The sequence below is a fragment of the Andrographis paniculata genome, unplaced genomic scaffold (genome assembly GCF_009805555.1).
Source record: "Andrographis paniculata isolate CXL003 unplaced genomic scaffold, ASM980555v1 Contig82END, whole genome shotgun sequence".
NCBI lineage: Eukaryota > Viridiplantae > Streptophyta > Magnoliopsida > Lamiales > Acanthaceae > Andrographis > Andrographis paniculata.
This window is the reverse complement of record NW_026137620.1, coordinates 4,530,121-4,553,599: the sequence shown is the minus strand read 5'-3', so window position 1 is coordinate 4,553,599 and position 23,479 is coordinate 4,530,121. Positions and strand designations below refer to the sequence as shown.

Below are 23,479 nucleotides of genomic sequence, written 5' to 3'. Positions count from 1 at the left end.
AGGATTTGATTGAAGCTTTGTGGGGGTAATTGATTTGTGAGGTGTGGAGTCCAGCCATGCTTGCATCTCCTGCGATGAAGATTTCTCATTGTTATTTGGTATTTGGGACAAACTCAACCTGCATTTATTTTGAGTTGTGTAATAATAACAGAACAGCAGCGACCCTTTCAATCTGTTGTCTGTAATGTTTTTGCAGATTAATGGACTTTACGGTCTGTTCGATGTGGACTGCGATGGGCGAATCAACAATAACTACTTATTCTCGTGACTGAGAAGATACCCGCTTCTTGTAGCTCTCTTCACTCCTAAATTATTGTCGGAGTTTGGAAAGCGGGATTCGATCGTTGGAGAAGAATGATGATCTTACTCTATTTAACGAGGCACAGAACAAGGAAAGGGAGAGTTTCTTGCTTCAGCAGAACGACAATTTTGATGATATTTTCTGTAAAGCCTCACAATTTATAATCTATTTTTGAACTTAATTGCTTTATGTGTGGTTTGTGTGTTGCTTAAGTTTCTGGTGCATGTCTTGTGTTTTTTATTCACACATTTGAACCTGTTCTTGTGGAGAAGGAAATCAATATATACAATATATATATATATGATGGCAGATGTTGCCGAAAATGTGGTCCCTCGAGCTCATCGTCGCTGGAAATATATATATAAATATACAAATATTGTCTTGCCTTAACGATTAAACAACATAAAAATCAAAATTAATATGTGGGGTTTAGATTGTTATCAACATTTCCTCCCCTGTTACCAACATAAGAAATTACAAGCTACAAACTAGGACACACACACAACAAGGTTTGAATTTCTTCGTGCGACTAACTCCCGGGAGTGAATGAGATCTAAAGCAACAGTGGATGAGGTATCTAATCCGACAGCCATCTTTGCCACCCAATTCATGTAAGAATCGCCGATTGCCCGAGAACCTATCCTCAGTGCCCCAAATTTATTTTCAACCTGTTGAAGAAGAGTCAAATTATTGCACAATTTAAACTTAAGGTTGATCGAGACCAGAGCTTACGATGCACGAACCTGAGATATTATAATAAGCCCCCTGTGAAGCAAACAGATTTTCACCTATTAACACGCTGACTAATCTTGCACCCTTGACGGTGACGACAGCACCGCCGGCTAATATCACTTTCTTCATCACACCAGCGTCGACATCATGCTGTGGACAATTTTCAGAATTAGAAATATCATCAGTCTACATTATCAGATCATAATACTGAAAGAGAGTAATTGGCACAATGTACGGTTTGATAAGAAGGATCAAGAACAGATCATTGAAGAAGTTGCTGATTGTTGTTTAAAATTTTGTGTTTTTTATTTCCGTTTGTAGAAGTCTAACTTCAAAGTTGATTCACAATACGAACTGTAGAAAATTTGATTCCATTTTGCACAAAACAGAAGGATTAGCAAAGAGAAGAAACTTACAGGTAAGGAGATTCTCATGTCATCTTGAATCCAAAGCTCCATAGGACCTGCCAATTGAAAAGGTGCAAGAACAGACATCTGATTATCTACTTGTTTTCTCTCTACCAATCCATTTTTATTGCTTTGCTTAATAGGATCCTCTATTTGGAAAATAGACAAATCGACATACTCCCAACGCTTTATATCTTCCCGGAGCTTGAATGGGATGACTTTGTTATCAATCTCCACATCAAATTCATATGCTACCGATTTCCCCACCTGAGCATTTCTCAAATCGAAGCCTGATATCTTAAAATCATATGTTTGCAATCCTAATCCCTTCACAATCGCTTCCTTCAGATCCTTTAAACACAAGCATACATAACAGCAAATTAAAATCCACTTCAAATTAAAACCTAGGGTGGAGCAGCATTCATCGCGCATAAACACCAAAAATTGATACGTTATAAGATCTTCCCTTCATAGGAATTCAATAGCGCTGTGAAATTAACAAACAAAATCCCCAAAATTAGCAAACAGATTTTCACCTATTAATACGCTGACGATTTTCTATAGAAACTGCTCCATTTCCGCCTATTCTCCATTGCCTCGAACACATTCAAGCAATTCTGGTTTGTTGGCAATCAGCAATCACGATCTGATGAAAGGCTGGTTCTTCTGCTGCTAATGCTGCCACAACTTTCTCATCACCATCATGTGCATTCTCAGCAATTCTTTATTCAATTGCGGCTCCATCAGGCATATCCTCAGTTACACACCATCCCAAATTACAATATATCCATTTATAATAATAGTAATACAATATACCACAATTAGAAACAACTAATACAACTTGTCCATTTAAAAAATAACCAGTAGAAACTACAAATGGTTGAAAAAATCACAACTTCCGCCTTGATCTTCGTCTAAATATATTCTCTTTACAGTTTTGTTTCCTCACATGTTTATTTTGTTCATTGTAAATTCTTAACCTGTCCAACAGATTAGATTTTTTTTCATTAGCATTTTACAAAAGTAACTCCGCACATACCTTTGCTCTTTTTGCATTCAAATTATTCACATCTTTGAATTGCTCAAATACACTATTTGCGATATGGCCATTGAAGTAATCCATGTATAAAGCCACCATTACACCGCAAGAACGGGTATCTGGCTGTGGGATATGACTAGGAAAAACAAATTCAAAACTTCCTTCGCACCTGTAATACACAACAAGGATTGGTATTTCGTTATAAAAAATTCTTAAGAAAAATATATTCAAGACTTCCATTCCTACCTGTCATTAGCTGAATGATGTCGAACAATAGTCCTAAAATAATACCACAACACTTTCATTGTTGGCTTGTCTGTAATCCAACCTTCTTTGGGGTTAAGTGAATTGAAATACCAAATTTTATGTCTTGGTATATCAATACAAAAGAGCACCCAATGTTCATGTCGGCAGTGAGGGAAGAAAAACTACAAAAATCAATAAATAAACAAAAATAAGCCATTGAAGATCAACCAAAATAAAAAAGTCACTTTCAGATCAATGAATGACACTTCAGCATCATATCTAAGTAACATAAACTAGTTTTGTTAACGAAATAACATATCAACAACAAACTAAACTATCAGATAACAAAGTTGTTATGTCAGATATCAAATTATACAACATTTTCCACAATTTCAGATTAATGAATGACATCTCAACATCATATTTTAGTAATGCAAACTAGTTATGTTAACAAAGTAACATATCGACAACAAACCAATACTTTCAAATAACAAAACTATTATATCAAATGTCAAATAACAAAAAATTCTATATAAAATAAATACAATCTCGTTTACTTACATAATCAGCTGAAAATGCGCACTTCCAATTTTTTCCAAGATAATTTTTTTGAAGTACGGAGTCTATGATTAAATGATTGCCTCTTTATCCGACACTAGACGTTTATTTTGTACTTCATGTAGTGTAATTGACTGTTGATAATTAAAATATAAATATGTCAATAAAAAATAAGTATATAGTAATATAAATTATAAATATATTAAACTAAATAATTCATACCGCCAATATACTTGGAAAGAAAAAACGAGTCATTGGCTTCTTATCTGTGTTTACCCTTTCAAATTCTCTCCGATTAAGAAAATGAGCATAACAATCAATTGCAGTGTCTATAATATATCGCCCTGGTGCTAAGCTTTGTATTTCTTCGATATGCATGTAGCTATTTCCATCAGACACAATTGTTTCACCATAAGCTTCACGATCAGATAAACCCCATATCCAAGTCACTACTGACTCCTCAATATTAGTGAGATGACAAGCTTTTTGGACACTTTTAACAGCAAGAATATGGTGATCTAAACACCCTTGAAGCAATAAATTGCCTTTGCTGCCTTGTGTCGATTGGCGATTCAACACCCTAAACAAAAAATAATAAGAATAATAATAAACATCATTGCATAATGAAAAAATATATATTATAAACATGCAAAATCACATACAATGTAGTCTTCTTCATCAAAGTTTTGATTCTTAAATTGAAGTCTAAGTTGCTCTTCAGTAGCACTAAATGGACCAAGAGTAGCAGCTACAACATCCTCTTGACATTCATTGTATGTCTAGAAAAAAAGAAAACTGTTATGAAAAAAATTCTAAAATATACTACAAAGTAGTGCAATCATATACAATGCATCACCTTTTCATTTTCGAGTGTAGGATCAACAATGTTTTTTTCACCAGACGATTGACTCAACCCCAATGAAAAACTTGGTCCAGCAAAATTCTAGAAAATAAACAATACATAATATCAACAAACAATATTTACATAATAACAAAATACAATATTATATTTGTTCATTTACCATATTGTTCATAAGAATCTCCATGTCACCCATTGAAGATAGAACAACAGTTTTTTCGCAAGGAATCTACAAATATATTCGATGGTCAGTAATTATTATTCCACATAACAGACTTCTTGTTCCATATAACAAACCTAAAAATACAACTAATAATAATATCAAAACTAATAACCAAATATCACAAATCAGATAACAAAATTATATTTACACAATAACAAAATACAACAAAAAATTATATTTTCTCATTTACCATATCCATAGGAATCTCCATATCATCTGTTGAATATAGAATATAGAACAAATAATTTTGGAGCAAATGATCGTTCTTAAATATCATAGTTTCAAAAAATAGTGCATAATATACCTTATCGGACATCAAATAATGGTATCTTAGCCCTAATTAATAAATTTTAATTATATAAAAAAAACCTAAATATCATATAACGAACTTATTATTCCATATAACAGACTTATTGTTCCACATAACAAACCTAAAAATACAACTAATAACAATATCAAAACTAATAAACAAATATCACAAATCAGATAACAAAACCTCATTGTGGGTTGAACTATCTGTGTCAATGGATGCCTCATCAACTGTAGCTTTGCAAGGAGTCTACAAATTAAATATTATCAATATATATAAAAAAATCAGTAAGTATATAAAAAATTAAATAATTTAATATTAAATTTCATTCAATATAAATTACCTTTTCCGCATGATCATCTTTCTGTTGATTTTTCTTAGCCAATGCTTCATTTTTCAATATATCAGCAACAAGAGAATACAACTCATCCTCAGTTTCTACAATCTCTTGTCTAACAGCTAAAAGTTTCTCATTTAATTCATTTGCTTCACATTTTAAGGTATCCAACTTCAAAATCAATGCTTCTTCTTGCGCTCATAGGCTTGTTTTGAATTTTCCACATTATCCCCTGAGTGAAAAGCACTTTCATTTTCCTTAAAAATAAAAATACTATATTAGTTCTTAACATAGTAGAACCCCTATCTTTTAATTTTGTACTGCAAAAATATATACTTAGACTTCATATGGCAGAGAAAAAACAATAATGTCCTCTACACAAAATCAGCTCAAATAAACTTCAGGTATTCAATGTAAGGAATAAAAAAACCTTCTAGTCTTACATGTTGGGAAACAAGATGCCTATTTAGATATACCATTTGGAATTTTACAAGTCCATCACCATATATATAATATGTAACATATACTTTACAATATAATATGTAACACATACCTTATTTTCCTCAACTAATTTATTTTGAGTTTCATTTGGAAGCTCCCCAAAACGTTGAGTCACATCAGCCAAGCGCATGTGTCTCTTAAAAGAGCAAGTAAAGCTCCTAGTCCCCAAATTTTTACGATCGATTAGATCGTAAAATAAATGCTGAAAATAACAAAAAGATTAGAGAAAAATACAAAAATATGTATGTACATACTATATTTACGCATTTCAAACACTTACCATAAGACAATGCGTATCTCATGTCAGTCTACAAGTCGGTTTTTTGTTATCCACCAATTTACACTTAAAATTGTGAATTGGATCAACCAACTTGTCTTTTATAACAGCAGCCCAATTATATCTTAAAGCATCCTTACGAGATACAAGGAACCTCAAGAATCGATTATTGATACATGGAGATGTTGATGGAATTAATAACGTCGACAAAGAATATAGGATATAAAATCTCCAAAAGTCAACAGGACGGTGCAATCTAGAAGATTGTAATATCTCTGATAACCAACAATTTTGGACTACTGTCGAATTTCTTGTATCAAGCTCAAAGCGTTGGCTAATTTCATGAATTTCGCTATAATAGTTTGAAGGCTTTACTAAAGATATGATACTTTTCCCAAATCCATGCGGAAGTCCATATACTCGAGCAACGTCATCATCGGTAATATGCCATTCCGTCCCATCTAAAAAAACAAAACACTTTTTCTCGGTGTTCCAATTTTTCATTAACTGAAGCAGTGGCTCACTATTTATTTTTGTTTTCCTAACATATAGAAGACCCTCAAAACATGACTTCTCAATATAGGATCTAAACACTTCCTTATTTTCAGACTCTAGCAGCTTTTTCAATTTTGCTATTTTACTCATGTTTAGCCATTTCTCCCATGTAAAAATACAAAATTAAACATAACACAATCAGTAGAAATATATCATAATTCAAAAAATACAATACCATTATGTATGTGGCTTTTCACTACCGTTAAGATGAAATTGTAAAGCTAGAAATGAAATAAGATGAAGTACTTAAGTGAGAAATAAGAAAGTTGGATCTCAGTGCCGAGACAACAATTCTCGATCAGTTACTGCTGCTATCAACAAGGGAGAATCAGTCATGGAATCTGAGCCAGCATCATGCAACACTTCTAGGAACACATACCTTCAGGTACGCTGTGAACTTAAACTTTGCAAAATAGTATACTGTTACAAGGCCGAATTTCGCGTTTTAATTTACATGGATTGCGCGAGGAACAAATAGTCATGGAACTTTAAAATCGGATTTGCTTAACTTGCTACTTGTTATGCCGAGATAGTAATTTTCAAGCTGCACTTGAAATTGTTTGATTGTTGAAACTTTTTTTTTCTCGGTTTGTTATTTCTTGCTTCAGCTATTCCCGGAGAATAGCAGCAGAGACCCACCCCAGCTGCCCAACAACGAAGAAAAGCTGAGGCTTGGTAGTCAAGTCTGGCCTGGTCTTGTTCAACTACAGCCGAGAGAAGCATTTCATGATTTTATGGCCCTAGCACCCGACCAAGGACAATCGTTCGCCAGACAAAGGATGATGCTCGCAAGAGCTGCACGGGGGCCATAAAATCATGAAATGCTTCTCTCGGATATAGTTGAACAAGACCAGGCCAGGCTTGACTACTAAGCCTCAGCTTTTCTTCGTTGTTGGACATCTGGGGTGGGTCTCCGCTGCTATTCTCTGGGAATAGCTGAAGCAAGAAATATCAAATCGAAAAAAATAGAGTTTCAACAATCAAACAATTTCAAGTGCAGCTCGCTTTGAGAGTATAGGACATCTGATGCCAAAGCTGCTCCTGCTAGTGCTACTGCTTACTCTATCTCTTTTTTATCGCTATACCTTTTCTTTATTTTTTATTACTCCACCTGAGATTTAATATCAATTTGGACCATACCCACCCTTTGTCTGCTGGCCTCAACTGATATTCATAAAAAGGTGCACAGCCACATGGCCAGTTTGAACAAAAATGATCCATCGAGGAGCTTTGTAACAGTAATAATATGCATAATAATAATAATAAGAGTATATAATGCAAGTGAAGTAGTATGTCTTAATTAGTTTAAACTATTATTGTGGATGCATTATTGGATTCTGTGATGCATGTACATACATATGCATGATGTATGTATGTTGTACTCACTGTTGCTGTGTGTATCTGACCTAGACTTAGGTCGGCTTAGATTTGATTCAATTAATAGTATATTGTTATTGAAATATGAGGGTTGGTTTAATTTGGGGCTAATTGGAAATCCCAAAACTAGTGTTTCCAATGTGCTGCTTTACACGTCGGCTAGCTAGCTAGCTATTTGTATCTAACCTCTTAACTCATTTTTAATTTGTTCTCTTCTCACATTGGGATCCCAATCCCAATCCCAATCCCAATCCCAAGATTTGTTCAAAATACATATGCATTTTGAGATATTAATAAAGCAACAGAGAACAAGAATGAGTAGATTGTACTAATAGTATAGTATACTATAATTGGCTGTTTGGCTGTTTGGCTGTATATTGATTACAAATTCATGTAGAAGGAAGGCCATGTACATAAAAACACCAATCAAAATATCAATGATGAATATCAGTAATCAGTATTACTGCTAAAAACACAAAAATATGCACAAAACATGAATCTTGAACAGCAAAAATTTCTGACTAATTGTCCATTGAACGATACCAGTATCACCCAATAGTAATGTCCAGTATCAAAATTGAATACTTAATGAACGCTACCTGAATAATGAACCTGTATCTATACACTATACACCCGAATACCAACTTCTTGCAACACAGCAAACTAACTACATTTTTACTTTCTTGTAGATATCTTTTGTTGTCATGAATTCATAAAGATGTGCAGACTCCGGTTAGCTTTGCAATGAACTCACATCACATGCTGCTACCATTAGTCCTGTCATGTTATATGCAGTTTCCCCAACTACCTATGTCCCCTACTTCTCTGTTTCTGGTGTTATCTTAAATGGATTTGTACTCAAACCAACCCAGTAATGGGAAACCCAACGCTCTGATGCCCTAATTCATCAAAGGGTTGAACTTATACACGCACATATCATATGTAACCACATATACGACTTCTTGTATCACACTAGACTTAAAAGAAGACCAAAAATAAAAAGGAAAAAAGGCATCCCTTCTACATTATAGCTCCAACAACCCTAATGTAGAAATACGCAGATATACTCGCTACTTCTTCCCTAAAGATACATTATACAAACTTAGTTTGCAAATTTTCTTAAGATTGAAATACATTAGAAAACACAATAAACACATTATACAAATTACACAACCTGAGTTTGAGTGAGAAATCTGATCGAAGTGTTGGAGTTCGCTGCAAGAAGATTATGAATCAAATGTCTATGGCACATAACAAAATTAGATTGAGAGTTTGATGTTGGATTCGTACCAGAGGACTCGCCGGCGGTTGAGAGAATCTGAATGACGAGAGAATCGCTCGATTCAGCGCACAAGGAAGAAGAAAAAGGGCAAGAATCGATTCAGAGAAGAAGAAAGTAATTTAATGAAAAGACAAAAATACCCTTGATTAATTACGGTCGTTAGATTATAATGAATGGTGAAGATTTAATTCAGCATTGCTGAATTATGTTATACCATCAGCACATGATCCTTCCCCTTAAATTTTTTCCTTGTTTAGTTATTTCCTTACTTAGGAGCTGCCTTTAAATTTATTTTCTTTTCACTAGCTTCCTTGTTTAGTTGTTTCCTTCTTTTTATGTTTCCTACTTTAGATGTTGTTTTTTAAAAAAAATTTCTTATTTTCTAATGTTTTCATTCTTCTACCCTCAAGGGACTCTATATAAAAGTCTTGTTTATCATTGTAAAAACACACTATTTCTATATTGCTTATATTTTTTTATTTTTTTTTTGTTTTTAATAGTGATTCTTGTTTGCTTGATTATTTGGGATTGTACGATACAATCTTCAGTAGTGTTTTAAAATTTGGTTATTTTTCAGTGATTGGAGAAAGTTCGTTGCCACTCAATGAGTGCTGGATTGCTTGTTGTGTCAACTTCATTCCTTGTTTGGTTTAGAAATTTTGTGTTGTGTGCTACATAGTTCTCACAGGATATCTATCCGACCAACCTTGTGGATCGAGAAGCCAGATTATCCTTCTATCCATCTTCTTCCATTTCTATTCTTCCACCAAATTCAGCATCTTTTGTTTCTTTATTTCCTGTGATTTGCGAGTTTCCAATTCCTTCAATTACATTTGCATCATCTAGTTTCAGAGATAATTGATACAATCTTGTGGTTGTTATCACGTTTCTGATTTGAAAAGAAAAAAAATCCCAAAAAAGTAAAAATAGTCCGAAAACAAAGAAAAATGAATAGAACAAAAAATAGAACAAAAACAAAAGTTATTACAAGAAAAAAAAAGCTGAAAAAAATTTGAAAAAAAAAAGTCGAAAATTGGTTTGAGAATATTATATTTCCTTTGTCTTCTATATAATATTAATATATTTCTCAATATTCTTATCTCATTTCCTTTCTTTTCCTATCCTTTTTTCTTAATTTTGTTTTCTAATATATCCATATTTATTATTTTATATGTTTGTCTTTGGAGTTAATGCAAATATATACTATGTATTGATTGCTTAGGCCTCGAATAGAGATTTTTTTCTAAGATCTTCCGAGATTGAGAGCGTGCATGAAAATTGGTGAGAACACCTATGTTGAGTGATACACGAGTTAAGAGAGAAAAAAACAGTAATTTTGTCAAGAGTGCATTACATCGCGAAGAGATTATTATCTGAGAGGAGAAACCTAAGTTAGGTTGTCCTTATTTTTTTCTAACACATGTTAATAAATATCTTTATGTATAATCTTGTTTCTGTTAATGCATTTGATCTAGATCCATTGAAGAAATATGATCACTTTGTGGCAAGTATGAATGATTCTTCTAGGATTTCTACGATGTCAGAGTTGGATATATATTGGAAGAAAGTGTTTCACCACCAACACAATTTTGATATATTGAATTGGTGGAAGATGAATGGCGTCAAGTTCCCTTATTTACATAAGATGGCAAAGGATATTTTGGCTATTCCAATTCTATGGTTGTTCCCGAATCTACATTTCATAATTGTGGAAGAATTATTAGCCCTCATCGTAGTAGACTTAATCATTCCACTTTGGAAACATTAGTATGTGCTCGAAATTTGTTATGGAATGAAGCAAATAGTAAGTTGATTTTAATATATTTTTAATTAATATATTTATATCTTATTATATTGTGTGACTTATATTATTTGTTGATTTATTATTTTAGGTGACAATTTGACTTCTGGAGGCTCAAAAGCATTTGACGATGATGGAGATGATGATGAACAATGAAGATTATTATTATTTTATGTTGTGATGAGTGACTTAATGTGTTCATGTGTTTTAACTTTGAACGATGAATGCACAAAAGATTGCATGTTTGGTTATTTCATAAATCATAATATGCAATAACTGAGATATATTTTTACGATTGAATTATTATTGTTGTTGTTGATTATATATTTATTGTGATTTTTTTATAATTATTTGAAATAAATAGATAATTATTTAGGTTGGTTGGGTCCGGGTTCGGGTTCGGGTCTTGTTTGTAGTAAAAAATTTTAAACATGTCAGGTCCGGGTCCAATCGGATCTGATTCGGGTCCTGGGTCCATATACTTTTTTTTGGGTCGGGGCTTGGGTCTGGTCAGACCCAACCCATTGCCATCCCTACGTATGCATGTTTATTATCCACCCGAAATTTGACATTTGCGATGTTGTTTGCTCAAATAATTAAATTACAAGCATAGTTTTCAAATCATTCAATAAAGAAATTTTTGTCTTAATAATGCTGGTGAATATTCATCCAAGACATTTGATGATTATTACAAGTCTATGGGAATTGATATTGAGCATCTTGTACCGTATATACATACTCAAAACGGGCTAGTTGAATCACTTATAAAGACGTTGTAATTAATTGCAGGACCTATGTTAACAAAATCTAAACATCTAGTATCTACTTGGGTACATGACATTTTACATGCACTAACACTGAAAAAATTAGGACCGACAAGATATCATAGCTACTCCCCAGTACATTTGTGAATGTTTGAATGCGCAATTTATGTACCAGTAGCACCACCCCAATGCACAAAAATAAGCCCCCAATTGAGATTGGGGATATATGTCAGATATGAATCACCATCTATTATAAAATATTTTGAACTATCAATTGGTGATTTATTTACGGCTTGATTTGCTGACTGTCATTTTGACGAGCCACATTTTCCGACATTAGGGGAAGCAATTGAGAAAGGAAATTACTTGGAAAGTACCTTTCAATTTTCTTGCTCCTCGTGATAGCTAAAGTGAATTAGATTTGCAATGAATAATAGATTTGCAGTGAATATCAAATCATTTACCTGATGTTTTTTGTGACGCCAGCAGAGTCACTAGATCACATATAGCTGTAAATAATGCACCTATTAAAATTATTGTCCTTGAAGGACAAATATAAAGTGTTAATAAATTGAATGCACACCTGAAGCGTGGCGAACCGTTAGATCCCAAAGACAATTATCTTTAAAAAAGAAAAAAAGAATAAATGAAAGGGTTGAGGATTTGAATATTAATAAAAATCTTCATGAAACAAGTAGTAACATGGATCATATTCCTGAAAAAGTTGATTCTAATAAACTTCCTGAATAAGTTGATCAGGATAAAAAATTTCATAAAGAGAATGATGTTATTGAAAATTCAATAAATTATGCTACTATTAGAAAGCATTGGAACCGAAAGGACATAATTATCTATAATGCTTCTGCATATAATATAGCACTTGACTTATAAAAAATGACGATGATCTTGAACCTAGATCAGTAATGAATGTCGGAAAAGAAAAGATTGGCAAAAAGAGAAAGACGTGATCCAGTTTGAATTAAATTCACTAGAAAAACAAAAAGTTATAGGACCCATTGTACAAACACTAAAAGATGTTAAACCTGTTGGCTATAATAAATGGGTATTCATTCGAAAACAAAATGAGAATAATGAGATTGTCATATATAAATCAATACTTATAGCTCAAGGTTTTTCACAAAGACTTGTAATTGATTCTAATGAAACATATTCTCCGATAGTTAATGGAATAACATTTCGGTATGTTCTTAGTTTGACAATTCATGAAAAATTGGATATGCGTCTGATAGACGTCGTAACTACTTATTTATACGGTCCATTAGATACTAATATCTATATGAAAATTTATGAAAGATTCAGTATACCTGAAGAATACAAATCAAAGCCAAAGAATGTTATTCTATTAAATTACAAAATTATTTGTCTAAGTTCAACCAATCTGGTCACATATGGTATAATCGTCACAGTAAATTACTATTGAAAGATGGATATATCAATGATTTTGTTTGACCATATGCTTTTATTAAAAAAACAAAAAAAACAAAAAAGAAATTTTGTGATAATAGTTATTTATGTGGATGACTTAAATTTAATTGGAACTCGTTAAGAGGTCCAAGAAGCTATTGAATATTTCAACGTTGAAATCAAGGATTTTAGGAAAAAAAAAATTATGTCTTGGTCTATAAATTGAACATTTAGAAAGTAAAATTTTAATTCATCAATCTGCATATACCCAAAAGGTATTAAAACGATTTTCAATTTGTAAAGTATATTCATTAAGTACTCAAATAGTTATTAGAATTGTTGAACCATTAAGGATCTTTTAGACTGAAAGAAGAGATTGAGGAAGCACTTGGTCTTAAAGTACCATATTTAAGTGCTATTGGTGCAAAAATGTATCTGGCTAACAGTACAAGACCAGACATATCATTCGCTGTAAATTTATTAGCTAGATTTAGTGCAATGGGAATACAACGATATTGAAAAGACATTGAACATATTTTTTGTTATCTCCAAAGAACGATTGATCTCGGTTTATTATATTCAAAGAATTCTCGAAATAAATTAATTGAATAATCAGATGTTTGGTATCTTTTTGACCCGCATAGAGTCAAATCTCAAGCTGGCTATATATTTATTTGTGGTAGTACAATGGTATCCTAGAGATCCACTAAACAAATATTAATTGTCACATCTTCGAATCATGCTGAAATAATAGCAATTCATGATGTTGCTCGAGAATGTGTCTGGTTGAGATCAATGACTCACCACGTTTTAAAGAATTCTAATTTGAGATTTGAAAATGATGATCCTCTTATTATTTTATACAAAAATAATGCAACTTGTATAGCGCAACTAAAATGAGGATATGTCAAGGGAGATAGAACGAAATATATTTAACCTAAATTTTCTTTACTCACAATCTTCAGAAAAAATAGTGGAATAGATGTGCTGCAAATTCGATCCAATGATAATTTAGCAGATTTATCGACCAAAGCTTTATTTACTACAATATTCGATAAATTGATAAAGAATGTCGAGATGCATCGGTTGCAAGATTTCAAATGATGTCCACATTAGAGGAAACATTTTTAATGCATGAATAATGTACTTATTTTTATTCACTAGAAATTTTGTCACACCGAATTTTTTCCTAGTAATATTTTAAAAAGATGTATTCTTAGCAATTATTAATACGTAAAAGGGAGTGTTATGACTTAATTAAATAATTAGATTTCATCCTAATTCTTAGTCACATGTCATCACTTCATGACTAATCTTTTGTAGTAACCCTATAAATATGGCTTGTTTGAATTCAATTTAGTTAAATAAGAGGATTCCATTCACTTTCAATTCTATCTCAATCTCTCTCTCCCTCTCGTCCCTTATCTCCCTCTCAATCAATTACAAATACAGGTTGTATATATTATACATATATATATATAGGTGTGTTTCTTCAAGGGATTTGGGGAAATTTGGGTTGGATTTGATTTTTATTTGAATTTTAAGGTGTATTTGAATTTATATGTTTCTTTTGTATTTAGATTTGAGTTGGGTTTGGAAGTGTATTGATTTGATGGTAATTGATATAATAATATAAATGTGTATTAATTTGTATAATTTTACTATAAATTTATATTATATCTACATATATATTTCTAAATTTTTATTTATTTGTATTATAAAAAATTTTATTCTCTATAAAATAACATATATATATATATATATCGTATATATTTTATTAAATTGTACTTATTATAAAAAATTTTAATTTACGTTTATAATTTAAAATTGAAAAAAAAAAAAGAAAAAAAAGAAAGAAAACAAATGCGTCAAGCTTGCCACCGTGGCTGGGGAAACACACCGTAATAGATATTGTATTGTTATTATATATATATATATATTATATTTCATAACACATGTAAGGTTTTAAATATTTTATAAAGTTAACACAATATTACAACTCTATTATAAAATTAATCTAATAAATGATATAGTAGAAAAATATATTGTAGAAGAAAATAATAAATTTTAAGAAAAAATGCTACAAAATATCCAAAAAAAATATAAAACGAAAAAATTTTAAAAAAATTAGCATTTATATACCAAATTATTATTTTCATCTCGTATTTATTTCTCTGGCTAATTATATCCGCATCAAACTCTGTCTAATTTTCACATCCTAAGTAATTTCACTCGCTTAGTCCTTTCCAATGTCTTAATGCCATGTGGCAAGCTTTAGATATAAAAAATGTGAATTTTTAAAATATGTAGCATATATTTTTTTCAATAATATAAATAAAAACAATTATATAATTTTATATATTTTTTAATAAATTTATTTTTTATATTTTTTTCATATATAAGGTTCTTCTATATATATTTATAAAAAAAATATGATGATGTATTTTAAATATTTATATATTTTTTGAAAATATTATGGTTCTGTTCTTTCAGAATTTTTTTTTTTTTTTTTCTACGTTAAGTCATTGTTATAGATTTAAATATATAAAATATTACATTCAACAACTATTTCACCCAAAAACGATAAAATAAAAATTTAAAATTTTGTGATAAAAATAGAACACAAACCAAACACACAATATATGATAATTAAATTAAATTTTGTGATAATAAATTTGTAAAATATAATATTAAATTAAATAGTACATCACAATATATATCTGATTTCAAAGAAAAAAAATTAATATTTATATTTTTTATATTAATTCCGCGCAGGTGATGTTCAAGAATTTCATACTCTTATGCTCACTTATAAATATTGTCCTAATTTTTCTTTAATAATATTTGAAATAATATATATAAAATAAATTTAATAAAAATATTACAAAATTTATAAAATTATTATTAATTTTTAATATAATTTTAAGTTTTAAATATTAAAAAGTTACCTTAGAATTTTTAAATTAATTTAAATATTAAAAATTATAAATTTTCATACACCTATTAGATTTATTAAATAATAATTTAGAAAAATTATGTAATTTAATTTTAATTGATAAATAAAATAACATTTTAATTATTAATACAAAAAAAATTCAAGATTATAAATAATCACATCTATAAACACTCATAAAAAATAATATATACATATATAAAGATAAAAAAAAATGAAAAATAGAGTAATATATGTAAACGCAAAATAATAAAAAAATTATAGTTATAAATTATTCGATAAAAAGTGTTAATTTTAAAATTATTGAGAAAGTTTGAGTCAAATAAATAATTGTGGTAGGAGAAAAAAAAAAAGAAAGATAATATAAGAAAACTGCAAATAATAAAAGAAATAAATATATGATAGAAATTGCAAATTCTGAAACTAACATTCAAATCATGCCATATGGACTTAAGAAGCTGAAAATAGTATAATTGTCCTAAGTGTTGTAACAATTACGTGTGTTATGGATACAAGAAATGCAATTTTTTAAAATATATAGGATATATTTTTTCTAACAAAATAAAAAAAAAATTAAAAATAAAAATTGAGCATATATATAGATAACATATTACTCGATATAACACTAAAATTTTAGGAGAAATAAAATGAGCGTAAGAAGGAAATAGTACATAGTAAAACAAAAAATTCGATATTCTTGGTTTTTGTTTTAGTAGTTTTGGGAAGTTTTTCATATGATTTTATTCTTAAGGAATATGGTCATACAATTCCTCAAATTGCTTAATTTAAATCATTTTGAAAATTGCTTGTAAGTCTTAAATTTTGAAAATATATATAGTTTTTTACTTAGGATATTTATTTAAAATATTTAATCCAATGATATTGTTGGAAATTTTGGGCCTAACGTAATTCAACTTGTCCATCGATAATAAAAAGTTGGCACATTCTTTAATCTGATCTATCTGATTTGGTCCAAATTCAAAATCGTATTCCCCTGACCCAAAAAAAAAAATATCGAAAATGATTTAAATTAAGAGGGAAGGGGGAGAGATGAGAGAAAGCCTAGTAGTTTCATTCTATTAGTTTTAGTGGATTTTCGATGAGGTTTTCAATTGGTGTTTTAACTCTTTTTAGTGGTCGATTTTTTGGTGGGTGTCGAGACTTAAAATGATGACTGATATTTGCCTTAAGGCGTGATTGCCACGGGCCATTCGATACCTTGGGTCTTAGCAAAAATTCAACATATTAATCACTAATGAATGTTTGTTGCAAACCCAATTTTTTAGGAAATATTTATGCAATTTTTTTAAAACAAATAAAATCCAAAATAGGGCCAAAAAAATAATATGGACCACTTTTTTCATACATAACATTTCCACAACTATTGAGTATGTTAATTAGAATAATTTAAAGTATCCGAATATATTATGGAATTTTGCAATTTTTTTAATGATTAGGACGATCATTCAATTTTTTTCTAATCGCGACTATTGATACGTTGAATAATTATTAGCATCATGCTTTATGTTTCTACAGAACATGCTCTTAATAAGGTAAATATATGATGTAGTATAAACTCGCCGATTTGTTACTTTGTGATTAAAAAAAAAATTATTTTGTTGTGAATTTTCTGATATTTTTGTTCACAGCGTACTGTAATTCACCGATGCAAATTATTTTGTTTCATCTTGTTCCATCCACATCAGAGACGAATGTAGAGTTCTGTTCTTTTTTTTTTTTTTGTGAAATTAATTACTAAATTATAGATTTAACAAATGTGTAATTAACAATTTTTTTAATCTATATTTAATAATTGTGTAATTACTAAATTATAAATTTAACAAATGTATAATTAACAATTTTTTTAATTTATATTTAATAATTGTGTAATTACTAAATTATAAATTTAACAAATGTGTAATTGGATTTATCAAAAAAAAAAAAATATTACAATTCACCAATTTTTTCTCTTAAAAATATCAAATAAAACTTCTACTTTTTTATTTTTTATATTATATTAAGAACCAATTTTATAATTAAAATATTACATCAATACATATTCATATAACATCAAACGGTTATTCAAATTAAAAAAATTTCATATACAAACTTTAGACTCTCAACCATTAGAATTTATTCATATAATTTTTCTACTTAAAAATATCAAATCAAATTTTTATTTTTTTATTTTTAGATTATTTTTAGAAATTAATTTCATATCAAAATATCACATTAATACCTATTTATATAAGGTTTAATAATTATTCAAATTAAAAAATTTTAGTATCAATACTCAAATTCAAAATTGGAACCCAAACCAACCAAGTTGTTTTTTATTCACCTAATTTTTTTCTCAAAAAATATCAAATTAAACTCTTATTTTTTATTTTTTATTATATTAAAAATTAATTTTTATATTCCAATATCACATTAATAGTTATTTATATGACATAAAAAATTATTTGAATTAAAAATCTTACTATTCAAAATTCAAATTCAAAATATAAACTCCCACCGAATTTGTGGGATATACAACCTGATTATATCATAAAATCTATGACATGATTTGGATATTATACCCTAGATTTAGGGATATGAATTGGATTTTATTGACATGGGCTTAAGCTATAAATAGATATGTATTCTCACTTTAACATGTGTTCTGCGTATTTTATAATAAAATTTCTGGTTTGGCAACACCCCCGAACTTAGATCATCCTGATCGAACTGGGTAACCAAATTCTTGTATTATTATGTTCTTGTTTATCTCTTCTTGATTTCCTGAATTTCTACAATAATAGGTATCAGAGCCTTAGGTTTGTTTGAGTGGGAGTCAAGATGGGTGATCGTCCTGCTATCAAGGTATTCGATGGAATAAACTTTAGTTTATGGAAGATGCAAATAGAAGAGATGCAGCGTTCAAGAAAAAACCCGAAGACATGGATAAAGCCGAATACAAGAAGATCGACAGGAATGTGATGAGTGCGGTTCGTCTAACCCTTTCGGAGAACGTTTCATTTCACACGGTTCATGCATAATCAACACTGGAGATTTTAAAAATGATGTCGGATATGTACGAACAATCGTGTGCTGCAAACAATGTTTACCTGATGCAAAAACTGTTTAACATGAGAATGGTTCAAGAGACTCCTATTGCTGTGCATCAGAACAAATTCAACATGATCACTGCACAGTTGTGATAGGTGAATCTTGAATTTGATTAAGAGATCAAAGACGTAATCCTACTATGTATTTTCTGGATAGTTGGATTCCGTAGTAACAGCCTTAAGTGCGGCTTCTTCGGGGAATAAGAGGATGATGTTTGATACAGTCAGAGATCTAATCTTTAGCAATGAGATTCAAAGAAATTTGGGTAAGAATACTAAATTTTGATTTGGATATGCTCTTAGTGCCGAAAATAGGAGTAGATCTATGGCGAACGGAAAGAGTCAAGATCAAGAATGGTCAAAGTCAAAGCCAAAGTACAAGGACAAGAATATGCAAGCCAAGTGGTATGTTTAGACAAAAAAAAATAATGGACACTTAAAACGACAGAGCGGGGCGCCAGAAAAGGATCAGGGTTAGGCAAATTCCGTGAAGGAGATATTCGATGTGCTGATTCTAAGCGTCAGCAGTCCAATGGAGTAATGGACCTTAGACTCAGGAGTGTTATTCTACTATTGTAGTGATTCAGGAATCATAGAATCCTATACCGCATGTAATTTTGGTATTGTCAATCTTGCAGATGATGAGCTACTGAAAATTGTAGGTAAGGGGATAGTTCAAATCAGAACACTAAATGGAGGGGGGTGAAGACTGAATGACATGAGGTATGTCCCAGGTCTGAAACATAATCTAATTTTTGTAGGATAATTGGATGAGATAGGTTACTCGACAGTTTTTTAAACTAAGTCGTGGAAGGTAACCAAGGGATCCATTGTGGCGGCTCAAAGGATTAAAGATGAAACTCTGTACATGACGAAAAATATGCGAGACGGAATCGGTTATGTGGCCATAAATAATGACATAAATTTATGGCATTCTCCTCTTAGACACATGACTAAGAAGGGGATAAGGGAGCTCGTTTTAAAGGAAAGATTGTCAGGTCTCAAGCTCGTCAATATCGGAGTATGCGATGACTGATTCTTTAGAAATCAGATAAATGAATCGTTCTCAAATGGTGGGAGAGACCTGAATAAAAAAAGTTGGAGTTGGTTCATACGGACTTGTAGAGGCCAGCTCTTGTATCGACCCTTGGAGGCTCACAGTAATACACCGCGTTCATTGACGACGCTACAACGAATTTAAAAGTATATTTCCTTAAGCGTAAATATGATTTTTTTGCTTTTAGGAAGTGAAAAGCACATTCAGTGGGAGTAGTGGACCGATTTATGAGCAATCCTAAAAGACAACCTATAGGTGGTGACCATAGATGAATTGTGGTTGTGTTCAACCTCAATTGGCCTTGATGAGTCAAGGAGGACGCTTGGTGCTGTCATTGCCGATGAAGTAAAATATTGAAGTGAAAGATGAAATCAGTCTTCAAGTGGGAGATTGTTGAGATATAAAGTCTGATTATATTCTAAATTCTAAGGATATGATTTGAATATTATATACTAGATTTATATATATGATTTGGATATTGTTTGCATGGGCTTAAGGTATAAATATATATGTATTCTCACTTTAACAAGTGTTCTGCTTATTCTATAGTAAAATTTCTAATTTTGCAGCACCCTAGACAGGGGCTGTCCTATGTGGGGGCAAGGGTGGGTTATAGCCCTCCTCCCACCCCCACCATGACCCAAAATTTTTTATTATTATTTAATTAATTTTTTAAATATATATATTTAGTAAAAAATAATTGAAATAAATAAAAAGTACATTAAAAATCAAGATTTGTTGTATTGTGATTTTAAATCAGAGTTATTATTATTATTTGATTTGTACAATTTTCAATAAAAAAAATATTTTATTTTGTATTTGTAGACAAAATATTGTGTTTATTTTTAATAAACACAAAAATATATACAAATTATATTTAATTTAAATATAAAGCGGATCATATTCTTTATTTGGGTCCTTTGATTCTTTGTGAATGTGGATTTAGTACTCTAGTTTGGCTTTGCCGGACTTTGGAGGGATTTGGTCTCCGTCTAAACGATTTTGATCCTAAACTTTGACTTTCGATGAATCTGAGCCTTTGATCGTTGTCGAGGTGGATTTGGTGCTCCATAGCGCTTTTTGGCGGCGTGTTCCTTTGACTTTTGGATAAAAAAGAGATGAATTTGATGATTTGATGAAGAAGAAATTTGAAGGCTTTTCCTTGACTTTGACGGATTCTTCAACAAATCTTAAAGTTTTGATATTTCCTCCGGTTTGGGCATACGACGAATATTGGATCATTTGTCCAAGTCTGTGACTTTTCGAAAAACAATGTTTTGAAGGACACAAATAACATGAAGAAGATTGCAAAGACTGTAGAGAGACTCACCCTTGCTTGAGTCTTCAAACGAACTTTGGTTTCCCAAATGAATTGGTCAAGACCCTTATTTATAAGGAAAAGGGAACCTCGGCTTTCTTTTCGGATGGTGCCATGTGGTGCGTTCGATTGACGGCGAGAAAATTTTGTAATCTTTCTTTCTTGTCAGATGTGATTTTTCATTTTTGAAGAATTTGATTGTGCATCTTGCTTTCTCGTCAAATCTTTATATCGTTTCCTTTCTTGGAAGATATTAATTCAAATATTTTCTTTATTGACGAGATTAATTTATTTTGTTACCAAATTTATTATGCTTCTATTTATGCACGTAACATTTGTACGAAATCTTCCATTTTAAACAGTTTTCGCATTAATGGTTGATATTTATTGTACAAGAATTAACATATATATGCATAATTAAATAATATATAATTATTTTATTGAAATTTTATTTTCCCCCAAAATATATAATATTTAATTAAATTTAGGAATTTAGTTTTTAATCCTTACAAAATACCCCATTGGGACTTGTTTAATCCAACGCAAAGCGTTTAAGGCTTGATGAGTCTCGAAATATCAAATCAGTCAACCAAAACTCAATATTTTATGGCTACCATTTTTTTGGGTAAATTATATAACACCCCCTTCTGTTTTAGTAAAAATGCACAAAACACCCTTTTTTTATTTATTACGTGAAACCCCTTTGTGTTAATGTAAAGTTTGCATGAAACACCCTCCTTGTCCAAAACTGATATTTAGTTCTAAATAAAAACCTAAATTATGCAAGTTTTATACAAATAAAAAAATAAATTTCTTAGATATTTTTTTGAATAAAATAAATAAATAAATAATTGATCAATCATTTATTTGTATAGTTTTTATAAAAATCAGATAACAATTTGTCTATAAAAACTATAAAATGAAGGATTAATTAATTATTATTTATTAATTTTATTTAAAAAAATTATTTAAGATATTTTATGTTTATTATTTGTATAAAACCTGCGTAATTTAGGTTTTTATTTAGAACCAAATATTAGTTTTGAACAACGAGGGTGTTTCGTGCAAACTTTAGATTAACACAAGTGGGTTTCACGCAATAAACACATGGTGTTTTGTGTATTTTTACTAAAACACAAGGGGATGTTATATAATTTACCCTTTTGTTTTGTATTTTTTAACCAATTTTTTTTAAGGACTTGTTATCATTTTTTTTTCCCGGACAAGGTTTTTGTGTTGTTCAAACAATTTGTATTTTTTCGAAGCCTGATTTCTTTTAAGGTTGCTTCTTTTTTCTTTGCCCAATTCATTTATAGGGGTTTTTCTTCTAATATAATTGTCTGAAATTGGAGTTATATTACAAGTTGCCTACGTATCCGGTAAAGGAATTAAATCATACAGTAGTTCAAAACAAATTGAATTTGTTTTTTTTATTAAACAATTTATTCTCGTGTTTAAAGAGTTTTTTAGAAAGTTTATCCTTTCTAGAAGACTGTAGAGAGTTTATCCTTGTTTCTAATAGACCGTAGAAAATTTTATTCTCATTTTTAGGAGATTATAGAAACTTTATCCTCGTTTCCATGAAATTGAAGAAAGTTTATCTTCACTTCCAAGAGATCGTAGAAAATTTATCCTCATTTTCAGGAGATTGTACAAAGTGTATCCTTATTTCCAGAATATTGTAAAAAATTTATTCTCGTTTCCAAGATATTGAAAAAAGTTTATACTCATTTGCTGGATATTGTAGAAATTTTATCCTCATATACAAGAGATTAAAGAAATTTTATTCTTATTTCTAGAAGATTGGAGAAAGTTTATCCTATTTTCAGGAGATTGTAGAAAATTTATACTCATTTACAAGAGATTGTAGAAATTTTATCCTCGTATACAAGAGATTGAAGAAATTTTATTCTTATTTCTAGAAGATTGGAGAAAGTTTATCCCATTTTTAGGAGATTGTAGAAAGTTTATACTAATTTTCAGAAGATTGAAGAAATTTTATCCTCATTTACAGGAAATTGTAGAAAGTTTGTCCTCATTTCTAGGAGAT

At 30.3% G+C, this 23,479-nt stretch overlaps 4 long non-coding RNA genes across 4 annotated transcripts; all 4 read right to left on the bottom strand.

Moving 5' to 3' along the window:
* Window positions 1-733: 733 nt before the first annotated feature.
* Window positions 734-2,888, bottom strand: LOC127241460 (uncharacterized). Its single transcript, XR_007836529.1, has 6 exons — window positions 2,726-2,888; window positions 1,977-2,648; window positions 1,619-1,791; window positions 1,450-1,496; window positions 1,045-1,183; window positions 734-969 (listed from the first exon to the last, which is right to left on the bottom strand). It is a non-coding gene; the product is annotated as an uncharacterized LOC127241460 (long non-coding RNA).
* A 692-nt stretch (window positions 2,889-3,580) lies between these two features.
* LOC127241461 (uncharacterized) lies at window positions 3,581-4,923 on the bottom strand. The gene is made up of 5 exons (XR_007836530.1): window positions 4,862-4,923; window positions 4,306-4,371; window positions 4,140-4,226; window positions 3,946-4,062; window positions 3,581-3,863 (listed from the first exon to the last, which is right to left on the bottom strand). It is a non-coding gene; the product is annotated as an uncharacterized LOC127241461 (long non-coding RNA).
* Window positions 4,924-5,024: 101 nt separating this feature from the next.
* Window positions 5,025-5,905, bottom strand: LOC127241462 (uncharacterized). The gene is made up of 3 exons (XR_007836531.1): window positions 5,794-5,905; window positions 5,566-5,715; window positions 5,025-5,269 (listed from the first exon to the last, which is right to left on the bottom strand). It is a non-coding gene; the product is annotated as an uncharacterized LOC127241462 (long non-coding RNA).
* A 69-nt stretch (window positions 5,906-5,974) lies between these two features.
* Window positions 5,975-9,074, bottom strand: LOC127241492 (uncharacterized). Its single transcript, XR_007836541.1, has 3 exons — window positions 9,013-9,074; window positions 8,897-8,937; window positions 5,975-6,251 (listed from the first exon to the last, which is right to left on the bottom strand). It is a non-coding gene; the product is annotated as an uncharacterized LOC127241492 (long non-coding RNA).
* Between the last annotated feature and the right edge of the window lie 14,405 nt (window positions 9,075-23,479).